The sequence below is a fragment of the Glossina fuscipes genome, unplaced genomic scaffold (genome assembly GCF_014805625.2).
Source record: "Glossina fuscipes isolate IAEA_lab_2018 unplaced genomic scaffold, Yale_Gfus_2 1, whole genome shotgun sequence".
NCBI classification, from domain to species: Eukaryota; Metazoa; Arthropoda; class Insecta; order Diptera; family Glossinidae; genus Glossina; species Glossina fuscipes.
In genome coordinates this window covers 6,084,897-6,100,938 of record NW_023998415.1, presented here as the reverse complement: position 1 = coordinate 6,100,938, position 16,042 = coordinate 6,084,897, and the positions used below count along the sequence as shown (strand labels likewise).

Below are 16,042 nucleotides of genomic sequence, written 5' to 3'. Positions count from 1 at the left end.
TTTTTTTTTTCTTTTATGTCAAGCCGTCTTCTTTTTAACGAATGCTAATTTTAAGATAAATTTCGATTATTTTTTTTTTTATTATATTATACGATTTTCACAAAATTTGTAATTAAATTATTTCTTAAATAATTGCTTTTAGTGCTTTAGATTTAGGAATGTTTAAATACAGGAACGCAGACAGATTGACATTTCATATTAATTTTTATATTTCTTTTATAATAAATTAAATCAAAGTTTATATCTTCTTTTTAATTTTTAATATTTAAATTAGATAAAATATACCGATATGCAAGACACAATCTTGCGACATCTCCAAACTCTGTGATTTGAATGTGAACTGTGTGAACATAAAGTTTTACAGTTTCTTTTAAATACATTGATTGGCATTACTTTATCTTGCTCTTCTACCCTCTCCCCAAACTTTATTTGCTCTCACTCATTTCTTTAGCTCTTTACACGAAACAGATATGAACATTTCTACTTTACTACATGTGCTAAGTGTTGAGAGCGAGTGTTAGCTGTTACGTTAACTGAGAGCTTTATTTAATGCAAAAACGAAGAGCTTATCTTCATAAAGCTTTTTTACAAGAAAAGAAAAAAAAAAAAAACAAATAAGAAAAGAAAAAAAAAACAAATAAGAAAAAAAAACCAAAACACAAAAAGAGAATAAGAATAAAAAAAATAAAAAAAACGAGAGAATATTGTATAGTAACTAGTGCCAAAATCTAGCTCCTAACTTATGCTCACTCATGGAAACTTTGTGCATGCACAAATTTCTGTTGTTGGTGCTTGTGTTTCCTGCTTTTGACTTTGCGTCTGGTCTCTTGCACTTTTCTTTCTTTTTTTTTTCTTTTACCTTCTATTGTGGTGGTATGGCTTGGTGTGTTGTGTTTTGTATGGTTTTGGGTAGGCTTTGCACTGTTGTTGCGTGCTTTTGTGTAAATGATGTAACGCGCGCGTAGCGTCGTTTACAATTATCACAAAATTTCACTCTGATCACAATGTTTAATCCATTCTGCTGTTGTGTGCCCTATAATTAGTTTTAAAATATTTATTACAAATACGCGAGCATACGTACATACACAATTTTCGGCTGTTTGATGTTGTTTTGGCGACTTCAAATATTTAATGAAAATTATGTTTTCCTAAAATTTTATTTTATTTATATCTTTCATTTAAATACGCTCCTCCCCTTATTACAAATTATTTTCCTCCATATATCTCTAAACAAAAGATCTCTCTTTAAATATTTTTGCATTATTTTTTTTTTTTAAATTGTCTTAAATTTCTTTACATTATATTCTCCACATACTGGTTTTTTTTTTTTTTGCTTCATACATTTTCATCTGGTTATTCGTGTGTCACACATTACTTTATATCAGAAAATCAATATATATATATATATATTTATATATATACATATACATATAGGTTGGTATAAATATATATATATATACATATATTTATACATATATATATTTCCACATGTCTCCGATAGTAAAAACTTCTTTCACAATTTTTCTTTAGAATTCCAGCGTAGAATTATTTAAAATTGATTTTCGTATTAAACAATTTTGTCTTTAGAATATTGATAAGGTGGCACTTTGCTTTTAAATTATTTAATGAATTTGGTTTAATACTACAAAAATTTTCTTTAAATATTGCACTTCAAATTTTCTTTTTTTTTTTTTTTTTTTTGTAGTATTACATTACAATAAAACACAACTCTATAAACTTGCGCTCGTTACAATGATTCGCGAGCATTTATAACTTTTATTATTATTTGCAGTATTTTTGCACGGCAAAGACAGCAAAGTAAATTTTACTCTCAGAAATAGAATTTATTATTCTCAGCATTGTTTCAGGGCCTCGATAACAAATGCACGGGAAAAGTAGCAAAGTAAATTTTACTCTCAAAAATAGAATTTTACTCTCAGCAAATTGAAAAGAAAAAAGCAAATGAAATAAACGAAACAAATGGCTGGGCTCTTTAACCAGCAAATGTTTTTGTGCTGAGAGTAAAATCTATTTTCTGAGAGTAAAATTTACTTTCTATATGGTGAAAGAGCTGCAATTATAACTTTCGCATGCAGCTCGCTTATATGGCGAGAGCAACAAATGCATAGCCCAATAATATAAAGGCTTAATTGTAGAAACTTAACATAACTTGACGTAAACACTCACCATCCAGCCATTCCGACCATATACATAACATGTTTTTTTGAGTATTTAGGTTAAACAAAGTTTTGTAAATTAAAACAATCCAGAGAATTTTGTTTTATATCTTACATGAAACGATCTGCTCTTTTACATATTTTATTTCCAAAAAGCCTTTTCTATGAATGTCTTGCTCTAGTATGCTTAGCTATGTTAACTCTTGTCAAGTTTCTATAATTAGACCTTAAATGTTTGTTGCATATGTCTGACCATTTTTTTTTTTATCATTTTATTGGCATGAAATTTTTTTTAAGGAGTGAGTAATCATATCGTCTCCACACACGTCAAGTGGTTGTTTAGTACGCATTCTTTTTTTTCTCTCTCTCTCTCTCTCTCTCTCTCTTTCTCACTCTCTCTCTCCGTCTTTCTCTTTTTACTGTAGTTACATAGAGAACTTAAATTCACGTGCAATCGATTGAATTGTGTTTGTTTTGTTTTCATTCGATAAAAGTCAATTTGAAAAGTTAAATGAAAACTATATCGAAGAGAAGTAATTAAATCAGATTTGAAAAAATGTTAATTTGTAAAATATTTCTTACATCAATTTACCTTGATTACATTAATATTTAATTGCTTATCGTATTGTAACTATATTGTCTGATACTTTATGCTCTCTCTCTCTCTCTCTCTCTCTCTTTCTCTCTCTCGCTCTCTTTCTCTTTTTATCACAGCATTTTCTTGCCATCTCTTCATTTAACAGTGAACTCGAGAATGCGCTTTCTAACATTTTCAATTTCGCTCACCTTACATTCATATCATAGATTATTACACTGCAGTACGTATTTATTACCAGAGCGAAGCGTTATATTGATTCAATCATTACGTTTGATATAGTATGTTACATGGAATTCTTATAGAATAAAAACATATACATTTTTTGGTTTTTGTGGAAGATTGCGACGCCAAGAGTTTTATCAGTTTCATTCCTAGTTAACCTAGTCAAAAGCGCTTATTTGGAAAGTTGAAAGAAAACGCTTGCCTTCTTCTCACATTTGTAAATCCGTTCCGCTAATATGCTCGAAATTTTTAAAGAAAGATGAAAATTAAGATATATATCTATTAACTCTGGCAATGTCGATATGAATAGAATGATGCTGACGAGTGTGCTCTTGATCAGCATATGGACTATTGTGGACAGTTAAAATGTATTTGCACAGCTGATTTTAGATGAAGGGTATTTAAGATTCGTTATAAAGATCTTTCTATTTGTTATTATTATAATTTCTTATTTTGCATTAATTCTCTTTACGAGATGTGTTAATAAATGTCAAACTAAATGCTTAATTTGACACATTTATAAAATAAATGGCCTTTAAAAGCAATCCGGAGAGCGTTGCGGAAATATCTCAGGTTTTCGTTTTTGCTTAAAAAAACGATCTAAACAAGGTCAACAAAGTATTTTTGTATTTTTTTTTTTAGTATTGTTATTAAATTTTTCAATTTTTTATTTATTACAAGTATTAGTTTAATTTTATTTATTTTTTTTTTTTTGGTTAGTTTCTAAAAATGTTAATTTATTTTTATATCTAATTGAAATTCATTTGTAAAGGAAGTTGAATTCAGTAGGTCTATATGAATTAATATTCTTTTAATATGCTTATATATGTTTGTGTTTGAATTTTTTTTTTTTTTTTTTTTTATAAACTGCCTTCACTTGATTTTTGTTCTTGTTTCATTAACTGGAAACATGTTTATCTTAAACATATAAAAAAAGTGCTTTTTTTGTTTCACTTTATTATTGCTGGCATTCAGACGGAACTTGTTTCTAAGGTCACCATTCATTATTGCTATCATCATACATTTCGCAGTGGAGCTCACTTACATGCAAACGTATATATATGTATAATTATCAGTCCCATGCCGTTAATTGTGTTAATTATATGAAGTGTGTGTATGTCTCTTGTTTTCAGTCTGAAAATTGTCTGGGTTTACTTAACTCAAGTTAAATATTTATTCAAAAAAGAATTTTTTTTTTTAAATAAAATAAATTTCAAAATGTTTTCTCTTCTTAGAACAATCCAAGCATATGAACAACGTAAGTCAAATAATACAAAAAATCCACAATAAAGTTTTATTCGGCTTTGATCGAATCTCTTAATATCGTCTATCATCATATTAAAAAAAAAAATGCAAATCGATCTGCTGACAGGCGTTTTTGTATCCGTATATGCAGAAAAGGCCCAATAAATTTGATCAATATTACACATCCTCCGTCTAGCGACGGATTGGTTGAGTAAGCAAGAGAAAAAATTCTGAGTTATTAGAGACGATTAATCTTCAAATCTTTGAGAAATATTCTGCCTTCTTCTTTTCCAAATCTGAAAATAGTAAAGAAGGGTTAAAGAAAGAAAAAAAACCGCCTAATGTTACTCGCGAAAACTCTAAAAGAGAGCACTTGAGAGCTTGAGAAGTGATAAAAAGGATTCAATAGTAAACGGGGAGAAGAAAGCTAGAAAGGCCAACCAACCATTGATGCCTTCTCTATGTCGAGTCTACTAGATATATGTAAAAATGTATTTCTTTAATTGTAGGCGTTTCAGTTACCCCATTCGGATTACTTTCCTCCTCACCACTACGCCGAAGTGTTAATATTAAACGTTAGATCAATATGTGCTATAAATTACATGTTTAAAGCATTTTTAGGCTCATCATGATGTACAAAAATTTTAACTATTTCTCAAAAATATTTCTATTACGCTCTAGACTGTTCTCTATCTTCTGTAAACTTTAAATTATGGAAAACGCAAGGCCGCGGTAGGTATAGCCGGGAAAATTAATAAATATAAAGAGAAAATTCGGTACATTTTACAGTTTTTCTTTGACAAAGGCGAAAATGCAAGCCAGGCGGCTTAAATTGTGAATGGTGTTTATGGTTCCGATACTGTAACAGCCAATTATGTGCAATTTTGGTTTCGTAGATTCCGTTCAGGAATTTTTGATGTTAAAGATGCACCTCGCACAGGTAGGCCGGTCGTCGAAAATGTCGATAAAATCGGAGAAATGATCGAAGTTGACCGGCATGTTAGCAGTCGTAACATCGCCCAGGAGCTAAAAATCGACCATAAAACAGTGTTAAACCATTTACACAAAGTTGGATTCAAAAAGAAGCTCGATGTTTGGGTGCCACACCAATTAACAGAAAAAACATGATGGATGGAATTTCCATCTGCGAAGCCTTAGCCAAACGGAATGAGGGTGTTTTAATGAATCTGCGACTCAAAGCAAAATGGTATTTGATTTTGGGTAAAACTCAATGATTGTTACAAAGCAATTATCTCAGAGAAGCTCAAAAATGGAACCAAGGATTAACTACTATTTCCCCTATCCTTAAAATTAGATTGAATCCTTTTTAATTTCAAAAATGCAGCGCAATCGCGTGTTGTACTGGTATATCTAGTTTATTTTTCTGAGCCACGCCCATTTGTGCTATTTCAATGTAAATCTTACGTTGTGTACCTATTTTTACGAAAACCCTCCCCTTTAACGGTTACATTTTGAGAACAATGAAAATAGGAAATTGAAGTTTGGCGCAACATTCCCTGATCGATGGGAAATAAAAGCTTAAAAAATAGGTGCAGAAGAAACTGAAACAGTCGTCGATGAGACCGATCATTTTTTCATGTTTTCGTCTATAACTTACGATTCTACGAATGTATTTCTGATAGACTACTAACGAAAGATTCGTTAGAACCATCGGCATATTTGGTGCAAAGATTGATCTAAGTGTCTTACTAAGATGCCCGCAATTAACGGTGAAATTTTCCAAATCCAATTTATTTCCCATTCAGTCGTAAGCTTATTGGATCGATTTTTATCGTTAATTGTGGGCGTGTTACTGCACCGAATGGAAGCAGTTTTCACTCGGTCACAAGTTTTTGAAAATATTTTCATTTGTGGATGAAAATAAGTAAAAATTGCCAATACTTTCCAAGATTGTTTCAGTTTCTTCCGCATTGTAGGCGTGTCTGCGAATAGATCATGTTTATTTTTTAACCTCACATCATTAATCGATCGAGGAATATTTTTTGGTAAATTTCAACTTCTTATCTTCGTTTCTGCGCCTGTAATGGGTTTCCGTAAAACTAACGTTAAACAGTTTTAAACGACTTGCCTAAGTGTGAATGCAAGAGGAAGCACACTCAGTACTAAGAAAGATAATGGTGAATGAATCCATGTTTCATCCACATATAGTTGTTGGAACGAATCCGATCCATTTTTCAACAAATTGATATTGAAGTGAGAAAGATCGTAGTCCAAGAAGGATGAAGCTTCACACATGAAAAGAAAGCTTGGATCGACATCATACATGAGGTAGTACGATGCATTTCAATCTCTAGGTAAGGCTTACAGAATTTGTAGAACCAATTCCGAATATCCACAGGTCACACACATCGGTAATGACATCAAAAAATTGTGATAGTTCGCCTACGAAATTTGAATGCATTCACCCGTCTAGCGAACCGAACCTTACCTTGCAAGTCACTTTTCTTCTCCTGTCTAGCGATAGGTTATTTGTTTTAAAAATTTATATTGAAGACAAATCAAACAACAATGAATACGTCTTGTAACGAGTGTAGCATATTCAGCACATCTTTGTGCTGAATATCGATAAGACATATTTCGAAATTGTTGCAAGTTGCTTTTTAACTATGGTACTAAGATTAATAAGGCTTAGAAGAAGGCAATGTAAATAGTTAAACGTTACGAATTATATAATAAAATTAACATATTCTGTTCTGTCGTTGCACGCGGCAACAGTTGTGTTGCCAAGTTAATGTACAATAAAATGGTGACGCATTTTATAACACATATATATATATATATATCAATGCCAGTACAAAAGATAACTAAATCTATGCATATGTATATATATATATATATATATATGTATATGAATATAAAGACTACATATATTTAATAAGCAAGTAATATTACTAACCCCTTTATAATGAATCGGCTACGGCTATTGTATACGCTACACTTACGGCGTAAAGAGTATGTGATTAAATTTTTTAAGATTATTGCTTGCTATTATTGTATGCTAGAAGTCGTTTACAAACTGGCCGAAGCTTATTGCCCGATATTTTTAAAAATTGTCCATTATCAAGTAAGACTTAAACAGAGAACGATAGGATTGTGTTTTCATCATTCTGCACCTTATTGGCAATACGACAATTAATCATATGAAGGAACATAACAAATTGAACTGTTCGGGCCATCATTACAATGCGCGTAAATTTATAACAACTCTGTGTGGGTAAGAGTGCGATGGAGTCAAATTTTGATAAACAATTGCAAGACAAAGTTTCAAAATATTAAAGAAGAGTAAATTTTGAAGCAAATTCGTCAAATAACGAAGTAAACGAAACGTCACATTTATCGAGTTTTCACCATTGCGGCATTCGACACTGATAATATTTGTCTCTCTGAACAAAATCGGCAACGTGAACTCCTTGAAGAAGAGTTAAATGACTTGAAAGAACAAAGTAAGATTAATCGGAACTAACTTCCACATTCCAAGGTATGAAGATTGTTCAGCGTTGCTGTCGAAAGTTAAGGCACTTAATTATCTGCAATGACATTTCGATTAATTCCATAACGGATCTGAACGGATCGAATCAAGTTTGCCAATATCATGACAATTAAGTTGTCAACATTTCCTTTTTAAATAATATGATTACCTTTCAGAAAACTGTCAAACTAACTACGGCATAGATTAGCTGGATTTTACTTTATCTTTCAAGTTTCGCTTTTTCTCTTCTCTTTTGTCAGTTTTTAAAGGCCACCAGTAAACCGGCAAAATACATACATGATATTCTAAATTGATTTACTCATGTCCTTGGAGCTTGTTATACCCTACGTCGTTTGTGGTAAAGGGACGTATGTAACACGCCGAAGGGCTTAAAATAGACCCATCTTTTATTGTACCGATCGATTCAGAATCATAATCCGGATTGTCTATCCGTTTTTGGAATATTCTGAGGAAAATTGGTAGAGTGACGTGTTTTGACCCAAGGGCGAAACCCATTGAAAATGATTTGGATCGGTCGACGTTTTCGATCACCTCTCATCTAACGCCCTATCCTGAAAAGTCGTTATTTTGAAAATTTCTCAGCAAAAGTGGATAAGTGGTAGTATTTTGGCATTCAAATTGATATGAAAGCTTTGGAAGCTGTTTTGGAAGCTTTAATTGTTGACAAATATGCGTTCAATGTAGTATTGTCATCAAAAAGTAAGACTTGGTTAAATTGCGCGGATATATCGAACAATGGGATCAGATTGTTTTTCTAAATTAATATCACAGACATATAACAGATATCTATGTGTCAATTCTCACGTTAATAACACATAATCAGTGCGTCAGTTACGCTTGATTTTGTACGACACAAAAAGTATTTTCCGATTTCTACAACGTGTTGTTTTTATTGAGTAAATCAAATTGAGGTTCAATCGGTCATGCAACGCTTCATTACGAGAGATGAGGTTTGGATTTACGCATATGATCTGCAAGCAATCGATTAATTGATGGAGTATCGTACAATAGGTGAACCAAGATCGAAAAAGCCTCGCAAAGGTCGTCCAAAAATCAAGTTTATATTGAGAAATTTCTTCGATTATCGTACTATTGCGCACTATAAATTCCTTTCGCCGATCCAAACTGTTAATAAGGAAATTTTTTAAGACTGAGGATTACTTTGAAGGTGATGAGTAGATTTAAGTAAGAGAGAAAATTAAATTGATTTTACTTTTTGAACACAGTGCATATTAAAGTTTAACGAGATGAATAACAGCAAGCAGTATTCACGCCATTGCATGTTATCCTGGTTTAGTCTGCAAAAAAAGGTGACTGAAGCTATGAAACTGGCTTTCCAGATTTCGGGTAAAAATTCGTAGCTTGAAAACCGATGAAATTCGCCTACGTCAACCCTGTATGCAGCAAAAACAATCAGAGAAATAATTTTCAGGTTTCATATTCTCCCCCACAACCTGTCTTCTTCTGAGTACCCCCAATGTGGATCGATGCAGTCAAGACGCGCGAAAATAGGTCAACCTCTCTTAATCATCTTTAAGTCGGAAAGTTTCTACCGCGGGAACATTTACAAGTTAGGCGATAGAGGGGCAAAAGACCATAGATAACGATGGCGCCATTATTAAGTACATTTTAAATAAAGTTAAATTTTACTAAAAAATGGAAAGAAAATTATTTATAAACTTATTTATACATCTGTATCAGATATTATCGGATGTTGATGTAAGATTTTGCAGAAATATTTATTAGATTTATCTAAGCGCTTAAATGGGCTGAAAGAAGGCTAGATTTGCTAGACTAAATACGAATGCATGTATGTATGTATGTATGTTAATTAAAAGCAATAGCACAATACACTTGTGCATGTATGCTCAGTGTAAGACAAAATTAATTTTTCCATTATCGTTTTATTTTTAGGATCTATTAAAAAACTTATTATATATCCCGCTGGTAAACAAAGACCAATGGGACACCAAACAGAGATTGAACAGTTTTGACACAATTACGAGCAGCTATTACCACCTTAGTAGCGACTGCCGTCCGCACTGTACAATAATTGCTGTCGACATATGACATTCAGTGCTGGTTTTTGTTATCTCTTCGCTTTTTGGCATATAGCATGTTTTAGCATAGCATTTCATACGACAGGCAACAAAAAAACAAATGTCGCCGCGCATAAACCAAATACATATATATATATATATATTATTAATATATATATTAATATATATATACATGTATAGAGAAAAAAAAAAAAACCTTATTAAAAAATAAATAAATAAAACAAGGAAAAGGAAAATTCATAAATATTTGTCAAAAAGTTCTTCTTCATAGCACCTTAAAAAACCTTTCATCCAAGAAAAGAAAATGTGGAAAATAAACTAAATACATACTATATTATAAATAAGCAAATAAGTAAATAAATCCTAACAGTCAATCTCTCTGTTTTCTACGCATGATAAGAATATTATTACACCCATGCACCTACAATAACATGGAATTATATGTACATTTGTAACCAAAAACATTTTTTTTTTTTTTTATTTTTTTTTACCCCAGACTAAACCCAGACAACAATAGATTTCATATTATTCCTTATTTATTGTTGCATTATATACAGTTACAAAAGGCGTACAACAAATACGTCATGACTCGAAAAAATAAAGAATAGTAATAAAAATAAAAAAAATATGTACATATGTACAGTCATATTCTTCGCTTGTGTGCAAAAAAAAAAAAAAAAAAAACAGTCTACGTCTCCATTGCATTCACAGTCATATATATACGTATGCTGCCGTCAGACACAATAACTATTCATAATATGCATGATTATTCATTAAATACATACCTAAATACATATATATGTATGAATATTTTTCTTAAATAATATTTTATTTTTGTTTATTTGTCTTCTTTCTTTTTTTTTTTTCTGGCACACATTTCTTTCAAAGTATATGCAGCCAGACATAACGTCTGGAACATTATTTTAAATGCAACAAAATGAGCAAAAAGGAAAGTTACATATGCCTCAGAACGATTCTCGGACACCTCTCATCAATCGTTCAAAAGGGTATTTCGTAGTATAATACGTTATAAAGGTATTGTAAGAGTTATATATATAAAATATAAAAATAAAAAAAATATATTAGAATTTTACTTGAATTTTTTTCTAATTGGAAATATCTATCCCATTACGAATTATTAACGCGTTATCATTGGTACTAGCGATAAAGAGAACAAAAAAGTTTTTTCATTTATACCAAATGATTTTATTTCACGGGAAACATTAAACGCTTTAGGGGGCAAATTTAACGCATAATTAATTCACTTAAACCACGTGAGGAGGATATACTACAAACGAAGCTTTTTCTAAACACATGAACAATGAGGGAGAGAGAGAGGGGGAAAGAAATAGAGAGAGAGAGAGAGAGAGAGAGAATAAGAGATAAACGAACATTGTTTAGATTTTTATTTAACATTTATGAACGGGCATTAAGTCTGATTTACAAAAATAGAGGGACATAGGTATAGACATATTTTGAGAAGTGGAGAGAGAGAGAGAGACAGAGCGGGAGATAGACAGAGAAAGAGGGAGAGCAAGCATAAGAGATAAACGAACGACATTAAGTCTCATTTAAGATTAAACGGACGGGCATACGGAGAATGTACATATTTCCAGTGATAGAGAGAGAGAGAGAGAGAGAGAGAGAGAGAGAGAAAGGGAACGGCAGATCGAGAGGGAGAAAGCAAATCTTGGAAGGAAATTTATATGAATTTAAGGAAAGCTTCTTCTTTCTTATTGCTTTGCTGCTTCAAAGCAGACGAACATCGAGATAAGCTATAGCAACTCGATTTAGATAATGCATATGTAAATATAAATAAGTTAGGTTTTCCTTCTTAAAGAGAGATTTATGAACATGTGAATGCATATATCTTGGCATAAAAAAGATATGACCTAAGAAAGGTAGATATTCGTATTGTGCGTATTTCTGCGTAAAACTCGGGCATGGACAACGGAGAACAATCGAGCGAACATTGGATGTATTAAAAAAAGATAAGCCATCTTCTTTCCTATATATTTCATTCGTCTGTTGCAATTAGCGGGACCAAGTGAATATACTTTTTGTAAAGTCGATGTAAAAGATGAAAAAGGCAGGTTACTGTATTGTAAGAAAAAATTATTTATTGATTTGCACACAAACCGACTGTATAGACTGTAATAATGCATGCAGACAGGCAAATATATTTTACATCTGCTGAATGGATGATTATTATATAGTTGAACTGTTGAATTCAATGAATAACTTATGAGCATGAATGTGCATTTACGTCTCAATAAAATTGCTAAATTGTGTTTTATAGCAAGTCTCAGGGTTTCCGATATTCACAGATTAATTGCATAGTAGGCTTAATAAGGCCGCGGAAAAGCAAGAGATAAACTCGACTAATCTAAAGAATTGAAGATTCTTTTTTTTTTTGGAAAAGATTTGCTTTCTCAATCCTGCTAATTTTACTAACAAGTTGACGTCAGTCGCGACTAAGACGGAATAACTGATCTGCGAACATTGAAAAGCTATATACTGATGATAGACGCAGAGAGAGAGAGAGAGAGAGAGAGAGAGAGAGAGGAAGAGAGAAAAGTTAGTTGTATTGGAAATGCTTGCTAAGATATTATTTAGAGCTTTACACAATAACGTCGCGTACCACGAATATTAGGAGACTGCGTCCTGCTTGTCGAAAAGAGAGTGATTATGATTACCGTACCAGATTTGACGTAAAGATTGTAGACACTTACATTTGTTCTGGGATTTACAAAGTGATTACGCTCGGATTTCCTCATGCATAGAGACTCTATAGAGACTCTATAGTTAAGGCATTGCACTACTCCTATTGTGTGGTATTAGTCGCTGTGGAATTAAACATTTTCGTCGGAAAGTTACTGCGTTAAACTTCAAAGGGATTTATCTAACGATTTTATATAAGTATATATAATAATTATATTATCGCAAGAGCTTGGGAAGTAAATTTTAAACTGATGCCAGGTAAAAATAATCAGTTCATTAGAAAAGCGTGTAATCAATAGTTTGAAATGATTTTCAACGCATTCTCTTACAATTTAGTTACACTCTACAACTGGCGTTTTTGTACTCATCACAACATTTCGAATACGCAGGAGGAAGCTTCGAAGATCCGTCTGTCCGTTCATGTAATGCCTGTGGTAATCGCAAAAATGGAATTATATGGCGAAAATTAGAAATATTGGAAATCTTTGCATGAAATTTGTCGAAATCAATCAAATTACATACGCACACACAGCTAATTAGCGGCCATGGTTGATTAAGATCATATCTGTATAGGTTTAAAATAGAGCAGGACCCAGTCTGTAGTTTTTGTGAGTGCATCGAAGGCGCTGAACATGTTTTTTTTTTGTCTGCCTAAAATACCATAACGAACGACAGAGACTACAGGCGGAAATTAAAGTGTTACCTCTCCTTACCGACAATCGCGTAACAAATATGTTGCACGACCTGAAAATATGGAAAGCGGTAGGAGTGTTCGCGGCAAATATTATGCGAAAAGGAAGACACGCGGAGCGTCAACGTAGACTTTTAAGTAGTGCTCAAAGGCTATCCTCCCTGTGAAGTTATACCTAAATGGCCGTGCCCTAGGGTAGGGAAGAGTAAGGGTAGTTTTAAGCGGATTAAAGTCTCGCACTGCCCTGATGGGCGTCTGTTGATGGTTTTCCACTTCACACAAAAAGAGAAGCCCACACACACACACACACACACCCGCACACACCCACACACACACACACACACTGTTCTATGAATGATCTTACAGAATCTTCAAAACAATGGAAAATATTGACCACGCCTACTCAGCAATATAGAGTGTCGAAACTTTCATTTTTCTGCGATTATTTTTTCTTTTATTTTCTAAGAAAAATTTGACGTGTTTAAAAGATTCGACCGAAGCTGAATGTAATTTCCTTAGTTGTTTTTTTTTTTTTTTTAAATTGTCTTCTTACAAGCACGACAACATGATGAAGCGTATGCAGCAAATCAAATTCAAATTATTTGATAAGACATTGAATTATGATGACCTTATCGAGAGGATTAAAATGACTGGTATTTGGCGTTAATGCACCTGCACTATGATCGAAAACGAATTTCGACAAGAAATTTTCATAATTTCTAAGAAAGCTATGAGACATGTGCAATTTTGCGATTAGTTGGACCGACATTGACACCATCACGTATTATAAAAATAAGAAGGCCCCACTGAAATTTCTACAAAACTTGTTGTTTCTTTCTTTTTGGTTTTTGGATGGATTAAAATATTATCTTTCATGCGTTAGGCCTCGAACAGCCCGACTAGGTCACTACATTATCGACTTTAAGCAATTTTAACTCTAAAAGCCGCAATTTCGTATTTCAAACATTTAAGAAGAGTTTCTTCTATTTATCTATCAGCAAACATACTGCGCCTGGAGGTCAACATTCAATTATTATTATCGTGCAATCAGTTAACGTTCTGTTTTTAAGCTGATCACTGTTTGCTTATGATGAAAAAAAACAGATCGGAAAAATTAATCGGGTTTGATTAAACTGATTCAAGTTAATGCCAGGATTGTTTATGACTTCACGTACATACATACAAACATACATATCATATAAATATTTAATGAAAAATTTTTTCAAAACATTCAAGTTCAACGTACCTTCTTTCAAACAATTGGCTATTTTTCTTCTTTTTTTTTTTTTGATTCTGTTAACTCGTGTTTATGATGTTTTTATCGCAAATCTACTGTTACGCTAATGCTGGCTTTGCATAGCAATTAAATTCCAATGAACTTTTTCATAAAAGAAAAAGACTTAAATAAAATGTTAATAAGTTAACTAACTAACTGTGTTTGCTGAATGCGAAAAATTAACGAACATTCATAATAATCATATTAATTGAACAAGTAAACCACCTTGCTGCCTGCTGCCCTATCATTATTATATATTAGAGCATTAACGGCTTTGGGTAATCATGGAGACGAATAATAATAAGAAACCAAAGGTTAAGCTTCTTGTAAAGTAATTCATGTGTAACAGGATAACTACTTACTGTACAAAGAACTTTTAAGCTTTCCGACTTAAATCGACATAAACACACACACGCACACACAGGCCCGAATAGCTTAATTGACAATAAATATTCTGTTATTAAGCGCTCTGTAAATGGAAGAAGAAGAAAATGACAAATAAATATTTGCTTATAGATTATGGCCACCACCATGCAAAAGCCCCCATTATCTATTTATTTATCTGCTGCCTAATTAACTAACTAACTAATCAACTATAACATCTTTATGGATCGGCGGTGGCGGTATACGTGCAATTATGCATTAAATTCAAGATGCAACATTTTTTAAGCATTAAATCATCATCTCATCTCTGGCTTTGTTGCTGATGGCGTTGGACATGTATCTTAAAAATTGGCGGCTTAAGAGCCATCAGAGCAAGAGCGGCCGCTTAACAAATAGAGTCTATTGAAGAAAAATTCATCTTCGTTCTATCTTTCATTTCAACTTTTTTTCATTTTTTTTTTTTTGTTTTTTTTTTTTTTGATAATCCTGTCATTGGTTAAAATGCCCTACAGTCGAATTTTGTTGGTTTAGTGTAAATTTTGCTATTTTTCTGCATGCATTCATCTTCCTGAGCCCGCCGTCCCAGTCAGTCGGTCTCCTTTTTGTCTCTTTCCTATGTTTGTTGTTAAATGAATTCATAAATATCATTTATTTCAATTTTATTTTATCTGTCTGGGCGGATTGCGGTTTGTTCTTTTTGATTTATTTTTTATTTTCTATAATTTTACCCTTTTTCAAATGTCACTCAGTCGTGTGTGTCATTACTCTCGCTTTTCAATTCATCATAAAGTGTAAATTTATTCAAAAAGATTTTAAGGCGATTTTCTGTTCAACACCAGACAGAAGCAATCATTTAGATAATTGATGCGATAACCAAAAAAAGTAAGTCATATTCGATTCAGATGGAGTGTTCGGATTTTTATTAAATATAAAAAAAAACAAAAAACAAAACAAAACGAAACAAAAGAAAGAAATAAAATATATATTGTGAAGAGAAAAAACTATTTAATTACGAATTACGAATAACTAAAGAGCATCAGAAAGTAAATGTCTTGTCATTTAATGCCTATTAACATTTAATTATCATATATCGTAAACCTATGTAGAGTGTAAATCCCTGTTAATCAGGCAGGGAGAAAGCAAGAAGATATAGCAAC

General features: G+C 32.3%; 1 protein-coding gene across 2 annotated transcripts in view; it reads right to left on the bottom strand.

Annotated features, from left to right (window-relative positions):
- Positions 1-1,317, bottom strand: part of LOC119632375 (putative uncharacterized protein DDB_G0289263) — a 60,752-nt gene extending 59,435 nt beyond the window's left edge. The window contains exon 1 of one of the 2 annotated variants that reach the window (XM_038025258.1): positions 1,082-1,317. The gene's annotated coding sequence lies outside the window, so the exon portion shown is untranslated. The other variant, XM_038025257.1, reaches the window with a different exon arrangement.
- Positions 1,318-16,042: the final 14,725 nt, after the last annotated feature.